The 12261-nt window shown below is 38.7% G+C and overlaps 1 protein-coding gene across 13 annotated transcripts in view; it reads right to left on the bottom strand.

Annotated features, from left to right (window-relative positions):
• Positions 1–12261, bottom strand: part of APC (APC regulator of WNT signaling pathway) — a 139709-nt gene that overhangs the window by 31842 nt on the left and 95606 nt on the right. The window lies entirely within an intron of this gene.

Genomic DNA, 12261 nt, shown 5'->3' with positions numbered 1-12261 from the left:
AATGATGGCTTTCACTGGGGGAACTGAGCTCACTTTGAATCTGACATCCAGTAAGAATGCCCAATGGGCACCTGAAAACAAAGGATGCAACTCTGGACAGGAGGTGGGGTTGCAGATAAATAACTGGGACCTATCAAAATATAGGCCATAGCTAAATCCATTCATTAATAATTAAGGAAATGACTGTAAGAATGGTGTCAGCAATATTTGCAGGCATTCTTTTGCAGTTCTCAACCGTGCAGAATGGAAAGCTAAAATGTAAGTTATTTGAGGACAGAAACTTTATTCTGTTCACTGCTGCATTCTTAGTACCAAGGGTGGTCTTAGGCTTAGTAGGTATCCACAAAATATTTGTTGAATTATAAATAAATGAGGAGCTATTAGTAAAATCCGTAAGAATGTCAAGATGCAGGACATCATTCTAATTGTCTTTCAGATATACATGCTCTGGCTAATTGAAGAAGGGAAAGAGAAAACCACAATGGGAATAATAGGTTTTGAGGACTGTGAGATGGCACCTCCTACTCTAGAGGGTACAAGGGGAGAATTTTGGAACCAACTTCCTTTTGTGCATAAATTTCACTTTTGGTGATTTTTTTTTTCTTTTTTCTTTTTTTTTTTAGAGACGAGGTTTCACTATGTTGCCCAGGCTGGCTCTGAATTCTTTGGCTCAAGTGATCCTCTCACCTCAGCCTCCAGAGTAGCTGGGACTACAGACACAAGCCAATGAGCCTAGCTATGGTGACGTATTAGAAACTTTTCTTCCCTGTTAGCTAGCAACGTAAACTGTTTGCCAGATAACTTCCACTTTGGTAGACAACATAGAAAACTGTTAACAATGTATTCCTAAGTGATTCGTCAGGATTTTAATCAAGCAATAATTAAGGGCTCATACAGAGATTTCTGAATTCATAATAAATTCCTTGTTCAAATTTGTTATAAATTTGTTTTATAAAGTCCTTAAATAGGTAATACTCCAAAGTTAATTTTTATGAGGGCTGCTTAGAACTTCTGTATAAGTCATGTTATAAGCCAAGGTGAGGTTTTCCTGACTAGTGCACAAAACTATTTTAGATCATCGTTCACAATAATTAGCTATTTTAGATCAGCATTTTAAAGAGAAAACTACATTTGTCAAAACTCATTCAACTGTACACTTAAAATGGGTACATTTTATCGCATACTAATCTTTCTTCAATAAAACTGATCTTTAAAAAATCCTAACTTGAGAGGTTTTAAAATATGTGTCCCCATATAAAGGCAAGATAATCCACTTATTCATACTCGCATAGGGAAGTCTGGGGTTGGACTGAGAATACTAGTTCAGAGTCCAGAGTGGCTCCCCTTTCCTGTCTCTACTTCCTTTGTGGGTCTGGACTCTTTATGCTGACTAGGGACACTTCTAGGACAAAACTAATTAGTAATCCTCCTTAGGGAAGGGAAAAGAGGCATCAAGGAAAGACTCATCTTACATCTCTTTCCACTGCCACCAGCTATTGACTGCTTCTGGAATGGTCTTTAAATCCACATGCAACCAAGCAACAAATATTGCCTGAGCCCCTGCTACTTTCCAGGTAGTATATTAGTCACCAGGAATATAAATGAATAAGACATTCTCATCCACACTACACACACAATCTAGATGAGGAGCTGAACATGAAAATACGTGTGGGTAAGTGCTTTGACAGAAACTATATGAACACACAGGAAGATACACAATTCAGTCTTGGTTCCTGAAAAACTGGCATCTGAATTTGGACTTGAACCATGAGGAGTAATTTAGTTAATAAAAAGAATGAGGGGGATTAGCCACAGGGCAGTCCAGGCAAAGGCAGAGGCATAAGCAAGGGTCAGAAGAATATGGTATAGTTGTGTTTGTGTGTGTGTGGAGAGGAAGGGGAGGCAGAACTACAAATAAATCTGAACATAAGGAGCTCACTCTGGTTGTAACTAATAAAGGATAGATCTGAGGGACTGAGACTCAGGCTAAGGAGGATAGTTGGGGCTTTTTTAGTAAATTCAGACAAGGAACCTTTTTCTTGGTCTATAGAAGGGAAATGAGTCTTTACCCTGAAGCAAACACACAATCTTGGAAGATGTCTAAATATTTTTACTGTTTGTAGGTAGCCTCTAAGATAGATCTTCGCCTCCTGGTATTCACGCGTTTTTGTAATCCCTTCTCCTTTAGTCTTGGCTAGATTTAGTGACTTGCTTCTAGTGAATAAAATGCTATAGAGGTGATGAGAAGCACTCTCAAGATAAGGTTACAAAGACGTGTCTTCCATCTTGGGCACCTCTCTTGTTCCCTCTGAGGGAAGCGTTACTATGCTGTGAACTGCCCTGTGGTGAGGCCCATGTAACAAGGAACTGATGTCTCTCTGGCTGACATCCAATGAGGATCTGAGGCCTTCAATAGCCGTAAGTGAACTTAGAAGCAGATCCTCCCCTGGTTATGCGTGGAGATGACTGCAACCCCAGCCAATACCCTGAAGTCTTGTGGGAGACCCTGAACCAGAGACAGGCAGCTCAGCTGTACCAGGATTTCTGATCCATAGAAGCAAATATAAATGTCTACTAATGCTGTTAAGTTTTGGGGGCAATTTGTTATGCAGCAATAGCTAACTAATGTACTACTTGAAACAAAAGAAAACAGGAGGTTTAATTATGAAACAAGGGAAAACCTGTTTCCACAATAAAACATGTTTCTGACATTCATTTCAGTGTAGACAACAAATCTTTTCTAAGCTTCAGTCTTGGTTATCTTCCTATATAGCTCCTGGATTTTGAGACACTCTTCATTCCCCAATCTGTCTCAGTAGAAATTTAGATGTATTTATTATTAGGAGATACCAAGAGGTATACATACTCGTATTCTCTATGAGCCTAGAACTTGGTCCATGAGAGTCTTTCTTGGGTGTTTTATTAAGGCTAGACCTGAGCCAACTTCTTTCAGAGGGACTAGAGTCTCCCTATCCACAAGAAATGATTAATAACTTCCTAAGAACTGTTTCCCACCCAACTCAAAACTAAATTCTGAATAAACTTGAGTGTGATGAACTTTCTCACAACCTCAAGACCTGCTAAGTCAGTCAAGATTGCACATCCCTTGAATCAGCTTTGCTCATTGTCCAAAGATAGAAGCACTCGCTGTATCATTCCTGACTCTCAGTGTCCAAATGTGTGAGACCCTATTTCCCACTGTTTTTTTTCTTATCCAACTTTCCTGTACCATCCACATTCAATGCTTTATAAATACCCATACATCCTCAACATTTTACTTCATGCTCCTTTTATTTCCTGGTCTTCAACTTTCTCTAAGATGTTGGTTCTTTTTGTGTGTGTGTGTGTGAGATGGAGTTTTGCTGTGTTGCCCAGGCTGGAGTGCAGTGGCGTGATCTCAGCTCACTACCAACTCCAGCTCCCAGGTTCAAGTGATTCTCCTGCTTCAGCCTCCAGAGTAGCTGGGATTACAGTCATGTGCCACCACTCCTGGCTAAGTTTTGTATTTTTAGTAGAGACAGGGTTTCACCATGTTGGCCAGGCTGGTCTCAAACTCCTGACCGCAAGTAAGATACTGCTTCCTTGAAATGACTAGCAAATCCAGCATGTATTTCAGGTTGGATTTCTTGTGGTTATCACTTTCATAATTCTCTTGCTAGTTTTTAACAGCTTTGCCCTGCACTTATTCCACCCCATTTGTCTGGAAACATTGCAATCACAGATGAATCTAACTGTCTGTTTTCTCTACACCCTGACATGAAGTGCCAGGCAGCATTCGAGAAATTTGAGCATGTGAGAAACTTACGTAACTCTTTAGGATGCTGTCGATATACATTTATGGTCACCAATACACCTAGACTCTCCGTGCTATAACTGCCATCTTTTTGTTTCCCTTGTCAGCTCTCCTTTCTTTGGCTATTTTTGATATGCCTCATTTTGTATCATATAAAACTGTGGCTCTTCTTCTCTTACTGCATATAACTTTACCTTCTACTTTATAGAAAAAATATCCAACAGACAAAATTTCCTCAACTTCTTGCTAACCAGAACCTTAAAATTACCTGCATATATATCCATCGCCACCTTTTGCTGTGACATCAGAGTTCCCCTCCTCCTATCTAAGGTCCATCCCTTTAGATGTGCTCTGGATCCTTTCTCTCCCCATTTCTCTTTGATCTTAGGGATCTTCAACTCTCTTCTCTACTGGCTCCTTCCCATCAGCATTCAAACATCCTCATCTTTTCTATCTTAAAAACAGAAATAAATTTTCTCTCAAACTTATAGTCTGTATCAGTTAACGATCTTTTCTCTCTTGGGCAGTTCACATCTAGACATCTTTACAGTTAGCTAAAATTGCTCTCTTCTACCTTTTTTTTTTGGGACGGAGTCTTGCTCTGTCGCCAGGCTGGAGTGCAGTGGCAGGATCTCAGCTCACTGCAACCTCTCCCTCCTGGGTTCAAGCGATTCTCCTGCCTCAGCCTCCCGAGTAGCTGGGATTACATGCACGCGCTGCCACGCCCAGCTGATTTTTGTATTTTTAGTAGAGACAGGGTTTCACCAAGGCCAGGATGGTCTTGAGCTCCTGACCTCGTGATCCGCCCATCTCGGCCTCCCAAAGTGCTGGATTACAGGCGTGAGCCATCATGCCTGACTGCTCTCTTCTACTTTTTAACCTTCCATTTAACTTCAACTCACTCCAATATAATATAGTAGGAAAGAAGGCCCAAGGAAATTGCATTTGACAAGATCAGCAATGAACATTTTTTTTTTTTTTTTTTTTTTTGGTGAAACCCAAGGTGATTTTTTAGTCCTCATGGCAATGGTGGAAACTGTTAACTGTTCCCTCTTTGTTGTAACAATATTATTCTACTGCTTTGGAATTTTAGGCTAGGTATTCATCTTCTCACTGTATACTCATTGGGGATGTAAAAATCTTTAATACCTTTAATTACCAATTCTTTACCTTTCCTCTCAATTCCAAATCTAATAGCCTACCTGACATTTCTACTTTGTGTGTTTATTTTATTTTTTTGAGACAGGGTCTCACTTTGTTGCCTAGGCTGGAGTACAGTGGCCTGATCTCAGCTTACTGCAGTCTTGACCTTCCAGGGTCAGCAATCTCAGCCTCCCAAGTAGCTGGGACCGCAGGCACATGCCACCACACCTAATTTCTTTTTTTTTTTTTTTTGTATTTTTTGTAGAGACAGGGTCTCCTTATGTTGCTGAGACTGGTCTCAAACTCTTGGGTTCAAGTGATCCACCTGCCTTTGTTTCCCAAAGTGCTGGGATTACAGGCATGAGCTACTGCACCCAGGTGCATTTCTGCTTTGAAGTCTCAGACCTAACATCTTTAAAGTTAAACTTAACATTTTTCCAAAACTAGACTCATTATTTTCTCTCACAAACCTCCTTCTCATCTAGCATTATTACTAAATTGCATCACTACCCTTCTAGCTGCCTAACAGAAACCTGCGAGTAATTCTCGACTTCTCCTTCCCCCTAAACACTCATATCCAACCCCTAAGCTTGACTGATTCTACTTCTTGAATATTCTCAGATACTGAAATCTACCAATTTATAGGACATACAGATGATAAAGAAACATGTTGAAGTATATCATGGGGAGTCATCAGCAAAATCTAGAGTATGGGACACTCTATAAAAAAAACCTTTGGAAGCCAGGCATGATGGCTCACACCTGTAATCCCAGCAACTCAGGAGGCTGAGGCAGGAGGACTGCTTGAGATCAGTTTGAGTTCAAGACCAGCCTGGGGAACAGAGGGAGGCCTAGGGCATGGTGGTGAGTGCCTATAGCACCAGCTATTTGAGAGGATCGCTTAAGCCCAGGAGTTCAAGGCTGCAGTGAGCTTTGCCACTGCACTCTAGCCCGGGCGAGAGTGAGATCCTGACTAAAAAAACAAAAACAAAAACAAAACCCAGAAAACCATAAAGAAAAAAGAAAAACAACTTCAGTTCTTCAATAACTAAATGGCCGTAAAACAAAAAGAAGGAAAATACAGATTAGAACAGATATCAGAGATATACTAATTCCTATTCATGGACCTTATCTGGACCCTGAGGCAAATAAACTGTGAAAAAGACATTTATGAAACAACCGCAAGTTTGAATACTGACTGGATATATGATGCTATTAAACAATTACTGTTAGAGTCTTTGGAGATGTAATAATGCCACTGCAGTTATTTATTTTTTAATTTTTTTATTTTTTTGAGACAGAGTCTCGCTCTCTTGCCCAGGCTGGAGTACAGTGGTGCGATCTCGGCTCCCTGCAACCTCTGCCTCCTGGATTCAAGTGATTCTCCTGCCTCAGCTTCCCGAGTAGCTGGGACTACACGTGCGCGCCACCACACCCGGCTAATTTTTGTGTTTTCAGTAGAGACAGGGTTTCACCATGTTGGCCAGTCTGGTCTCGAACTCCTGACCTCAAGTGATCCACTCACCCCGGACTCTGGAAATGCTGAGATTACAGGTGTGAGCCACCACACCTGGCCAGTTATGTATTTTTAATAAGTACTTTTATCTTTTGTAAATACACAGTGAAACAGGGAAGAAGTGATGATGATGCCTGGAATCTTCTTAAAAAATAAAATGGGAGGTTAAGGTGAATAGGTTACATGTGGATATGAATCACTATATTATTGTCTTTGTAAATGTTTAAAATTTTCCATAAGAAAAAGTTTTAAAAACCAGTGGCAGTAGAGTGGGTTTTTCTATCATTCCATCTTTTTCCCACTTTTAATTGAGCTTTATTATTATATACTGGCTATTACCAGAGACCTGGTTCTAAATTTCAAATAGAGAAGCTTAGGTTGCTTGAAAAAAAGAAAAAATAGTGAAAGAAAAATGGATTAAAAACTTCCATATCTATAAACCACATATAGATAGGAAAAGATATCTCAAAAGTATTATTAAATGACAAGAGTAAGTTGTATAGTATAAAAATACTGTTTATATAAAAATTACATATGGCTGATTCAAAAGCAACAATGTAACTTATAAAAAGAATAAAGGGTACTGGAAAAACTAATTTCTTAAATTCCCCAAATAACAAATTACAAAAACCCAGAACTCCCTAAAATACAATTACCACAGTAAACTGTCAAACTGTAATTGCCATAGAAACACTCTGATATACAGAAGATATTTGGTCAAAACTTTCCACGGGCTGGGCATGGTGGTGCACGCCTGTAGTTCCAGCACTTTGGCTTTACCTTTTTTTTTTTTTTTCCTTGAGATAGAGTCTTGCTCTGTCACCCAGGCTAGAGTGCAGTGGCACAATCTCAACTCACTGCAACCTCAGCCTCCTAGGTTCAAGAGATTTTCCTGCCTCAGCCTCCCAAGTAGCTGGGATTACAGATGCACGCCACCATGCCTGGCTAATTTTTGTATTTTTAGTAGAGATGGAGTTTCACCATGTTGGCCAGGCTGGTCTCGAATTCCTGACCTCAAGTGATCCACTCATCTCAGCCTCCCAAAGTGCTGGGATTACATGTGTGAGCACCATGCCCAGCCAATCGTAGCACTTTGGGAGGCCAATGCTGGAGGATTGTTGGAGCTTGGGAATTCAAAACCAGCCTGGACAACATAGTGAGATCCTATCTCTATAAAAAATTAAAAAATTAGCCAGGCACAGTGGTGTGCACCTGTGGTCCCAACTATCCAAGAATGACAGTGGAAGAATGGCTTGAGCCTGGGAGGCAGAGGTTGCAATGAGCCAAGATTGCACCACTGTGCAGTGCTGTACAGTCACAGAGTGAGACCCTATCTCAATAAATAAATAAATAAATAAATAAATAAATAAATAAATAAATAAAGTTGAGAACCAACTAATAAATAAATTATACACATAGTTATATGCTAAGCAAGCAGGGATCTGGCCTGTATAATTTACTCCTAAGCTTTTCCTTCCATTTAACTTCCATGAGAGATTAAAAACAGATCAAGAAACCCTTTCTTTAGCAGGGATATTAGTTGGTCTTCCACACACCACATATTTATTGTTATCTACTACTTATCAGGGACTGTGAGGGTATGAAAATAACAAAACTAGATAGAATCCCTGCCTTTCTGGAGCTTACAGTCTAGTGGGGGAAACACAAATATTAATCAAGTCATCACACAAATTAATGTAAAACTGCAAATGTAGTAGTCTTCAAACGAGAGGAACATGCTGTGACAGCCTATGGTAGTGAGATTTGATCTGTTCGAGCCTCTCTGAGAAACTGGTGCTTAAGCTCAGACACACATGAACTGGTGTTAACTGAGCTAAATGGGATGAAACAAACACTACATGGAACAGGTATAGATGTGCACAGGCTGTGGTAGGAGAAGGCCCAGTAAATATGAGGTACTGAGAGAAGGCCAGTGTGGAGGTGTGAGAGCAAGATGTGACATAAAGCTGACAAGATAGGTAGGGGCCAGGTTACCTGGGTCACAATAAATGGTTACCATTTTTCTAAGAATCAAGGGAAGCCAATGAAGGATTTTTCAAAGAGAATGATTGTGGGCAGGAAACCAGGTGAGAGAAGGGGTAGAATACATTCCCACGTGGTGGTGAAGAGAATTACTCTAGGACAGAACTTTGGCAGAGCATGCTACTGTGATCCTGAGAAAGTCAGAGACTGATTTTCATTTTCAGCTAGTGTTGGTGGCTTTTGCCTTTTGAGCAAATAATAAAACAAAACAAACTAATAAACCCCAAGAGGCGGTCATGTGTATAGATCCTATTTAGATGAAAGGACTTTTGGAATAACAAATCACAGTCCCACAGATACAGGTCACACATCTACATCAGGATCTGGGAATAGCTGCAATATTGTTTTAAAACAGTGATTGAAAGTAACCAGATAGTATTAGCCGCATTAGTGTCATATAAACACCAATATGGTGGGCAAGTCTATGATTGCTACTGCTAAACAAACATACTTATGTTTACCTCTGAATCCACAGCACTATCAGAGTTCATCACTTAAAGGAGGAATGAATACCGGGCCCTGATTTACTATTTCCAATAGATCTTTTCCTCTGCCATCCCTATACTGACATAAATGACATGATGTATGTCATGGTAGGACTCTGAAGTACGACAACCTAAACTACCACACAACGGAAATCAAGACTGTGCTTTCTCCTATTTTCCCAAAATGAAAATGGGTTTTGGGTGTTATAAATTATAGTAATACATGTTCATTACAAAAAATAAAACGATACTCAAAAGAATAAGTAAAACCCACAAAAATCCCAACACTCAGAGATAACTATTGATAACATTTTAAAGAACATTCTCCCACACATTTCTCTATGCATATACACACATTATACATATGTATAATGAGATCATACTTACTTGCTTTTAAGTTTTTTTTTTATTTTTTAGACAAAAAGTAAAAATTAAAAAAAATATTTTTTGCCTTGTTACCCAGGCTGGAATGCAGTGGCATGATCATAGCCCACTGCAGCCTTGACCTCCCAGGCTCAAGTGATCCTCCCACACAGCCTCCCAAGTAGCTGGGACTACCACACATGGCTAATTTTTATTTTTTTTTGCAGAGGCAAAGTCTTCCTATGTTGCCCAGGTTGAACTCGAACTTCTACCCTGAAGCAATCCTTCCCGCTTGGCCTCCCTAAGTGTTGGGATTATAGGTGTGAGCCACCACGCCCAGCATACTTGCTATTTTTAAATTAAAAAAGTTCTAATTGGCTGGGCACAGTGGCTCACGCCTGTAATCCCAGCAATTTGGGAGGCCGAGGCGGGAGGATCACGAGGTCAAGAGATTGAGACTATCCTGGCCAACACAATGAGACCCCGTATCTACTAAAAATACAAAAATTAGCTTGGTGTGGTGGCACACACCTGTAGTCCCAGCTACTCGGGAGGCTGAGGCAGAATTGCTTGAACCTAGGAGGTGGAGGTTGCAGTGAGCTGAGATCCCACCATTGCACTCCAGCCTGCTGACAGAGCGAGATTCTGTCTCAAAAAAAAAAGTTATAATTACCTAAGTCAATAATATTTATTAATATTCAACATAAACGCTCTCTGCCAGGTACATATTAGTTGGCTGGCATACAGTGAGGAGCAGGTGTGGCTTAAAGGACTTTAAGAAGGAAGGAAGACAATTAAACCAATGATAAATTGTGCTAAGCACTATGAGAGCAGGAATACAGTGTACCAAAGAGTACTTTATTTATTCCAGGTAGGTGGAGACAAGGAAAATGTCCAGGAGGAAGTGACATTTAAACGGTGGGGAAGGATGAGTAAAACATATAATATGAACTGAAGCAGAAGACAGTTTTAGACCAAAGAAATGTCCTGTGGAAGGCCTGCACATACTCAAGGAACTGAAGAAGTTGAAGTTGAGGGAGTGGTGAGAAATGTGGGCAAATATTGTAAGATACTCTTGGAAGAGGAAGCAACATGAAGAATCTGGATTCTAATATATGGGAAGTGAGTAGCCACTGAAAGGTTTAAACAAATAAGTGATATAATCAGATTCGTGTTTTAGAAGAATAACTGATTATAATATGAAGGATATACTAGAAAAGCCAACACTGAAGGCTAAAAATTAGATCTTTACATAAATAGAGATGTAATTTATCATTTTTAATATTTGCATGGATGTACCATATAGGTTCCATGAGGCCAAGGACTGTCTGTCCTTTTCAATTATCAATTCTAGAGTCCAACACAGTATCTGGCATATTTGTTAATTTATAGATAATTATTAACACTTGTTAACAACAGAATCTGTTACCTTTTACTAAGCTCTGACTATATGCCAGGGACTGTGTTAAGGGTATCTTGCATTTAACTCTCCCAACTGTTCTGTGAGGTAGAGGTTTTATCATCATCTTATTTTACTAAAGAGGAAACACTAAAGCTCAGAGACTTTTTGTTGCTAAGCTAGTTAGTGAGGGAGTGTGATTTCCCAGGTTTGTTGACTCCAGAGCCACTTAACTAATCTACAGCTGACTAATAATTTAACCAATTTACGATCAATGTCCATTTAGGTTATTTCTAACTTTTTGCTATTGTTAATATTATGATGAATCTCTTCAAACATGTCTGATCACTCTTGACTGATTATCTCATTAGCAAAAAATCTTAGATGTTGTAGTGATGAGCTTCACAACAGGCACATTATAAATAATGCTAGATGCATTTGACAAAATTGCTCTCCAGAAAGGCTGTTTCATGTCATACAATTAAAAGCAACATATGAGAATGCCTGTTTGCTCACCATTACTAATACTGAGTGTTATTGATTTTTGCCAACTAAATGGCCCCCCCACGAAATCTGACTTTAGTTTTAATTTGTATTTATATATCATGATCAGTAAAGTTGATCATCTTTCCATGTTTACAAGTCATTTTAATTTCTTCTTTTACTTCCTGTTCATATCCTTTGCCCATTTTAATTTTATTTTTAAAATTATTATTTATTTTTTTACTTCTACGATGGCTTGGAACCATTTTAAGATACTCTTTAAATAGTTGGTATACAAATACTGTTTTTTGCATCTTGAATTTTAACTTTTTACACGTCATAAATGTTTGCAAATAATGTGATCTTGGTTGTTTGTTTTGGAATCTCGCTATGATTTCCTGGCATACTGAAGTCTCATGCTGTAATGCGAAATCTATCAATCCTTTCTTTATGGGTCTCCCACCTACATCATGATTATAAAAATGCTACCCACATTTTCTTCTAATCTTTTTATATTTTTAATGATTTTCATTTTGACATTAAATCTAATCTACTTAGAATTTATTTTGATGTAGTAAGTGTAATATGGATCCAATTTATCATAGCCAGCTTACTGGATAGGTAAGGTTTCCAAAGTACATAATAATTGGAAGATGACCCAAAGCACTACGAGTAGATCTATTCCTATGGAAATATTTTTTTCTGTCATATAAGATGAAATTTTTCTTCCTTCTACATATGTGTAGGAATATATAAATGTTGCAACTAATTCCCTAAACAAAAGACAGATAAATAACTCAAATGTGCTGTTTAAACATGATTGCCTTTGTCCTAATTTACCACGTTTTCCAATATAATGCTAACTAGTAATACTGAATGAAGTATGTTTTAACTCAGTAAAATAAATTTAAATACTTAATAAGACATTTTAAGCTTTACATTTTAATGAACTAATAGAAGCATATTCTTAAAAACAATACTATCAAAAGTAACCTAGAGAGACTAAGAACATTTTCTGTATCAACAGTAGAAAAAT

This window comes from Gorilla gorilla, chromosome 4 (genome assembly GCF_029281585.2).
Source record: "Gorilla gorilla gorilla isolate KB3781 chromosome 4, NHGRI_mGorGor1-v2.1_pri, whole genome shotgun sequence".
Classification (NCBI taxonomy): domain Eukaryota; kingdom Metazoa; phylum Chordata; class Mammalia; order Primates; family Hominidae; genus Gorilla; species Gorilla gorilla.
The sequence above is the reverse complement of the archived record's forward strand: the minus strand, read 5'-3'. Positions and strand labels throughout refer to the sequence as shown.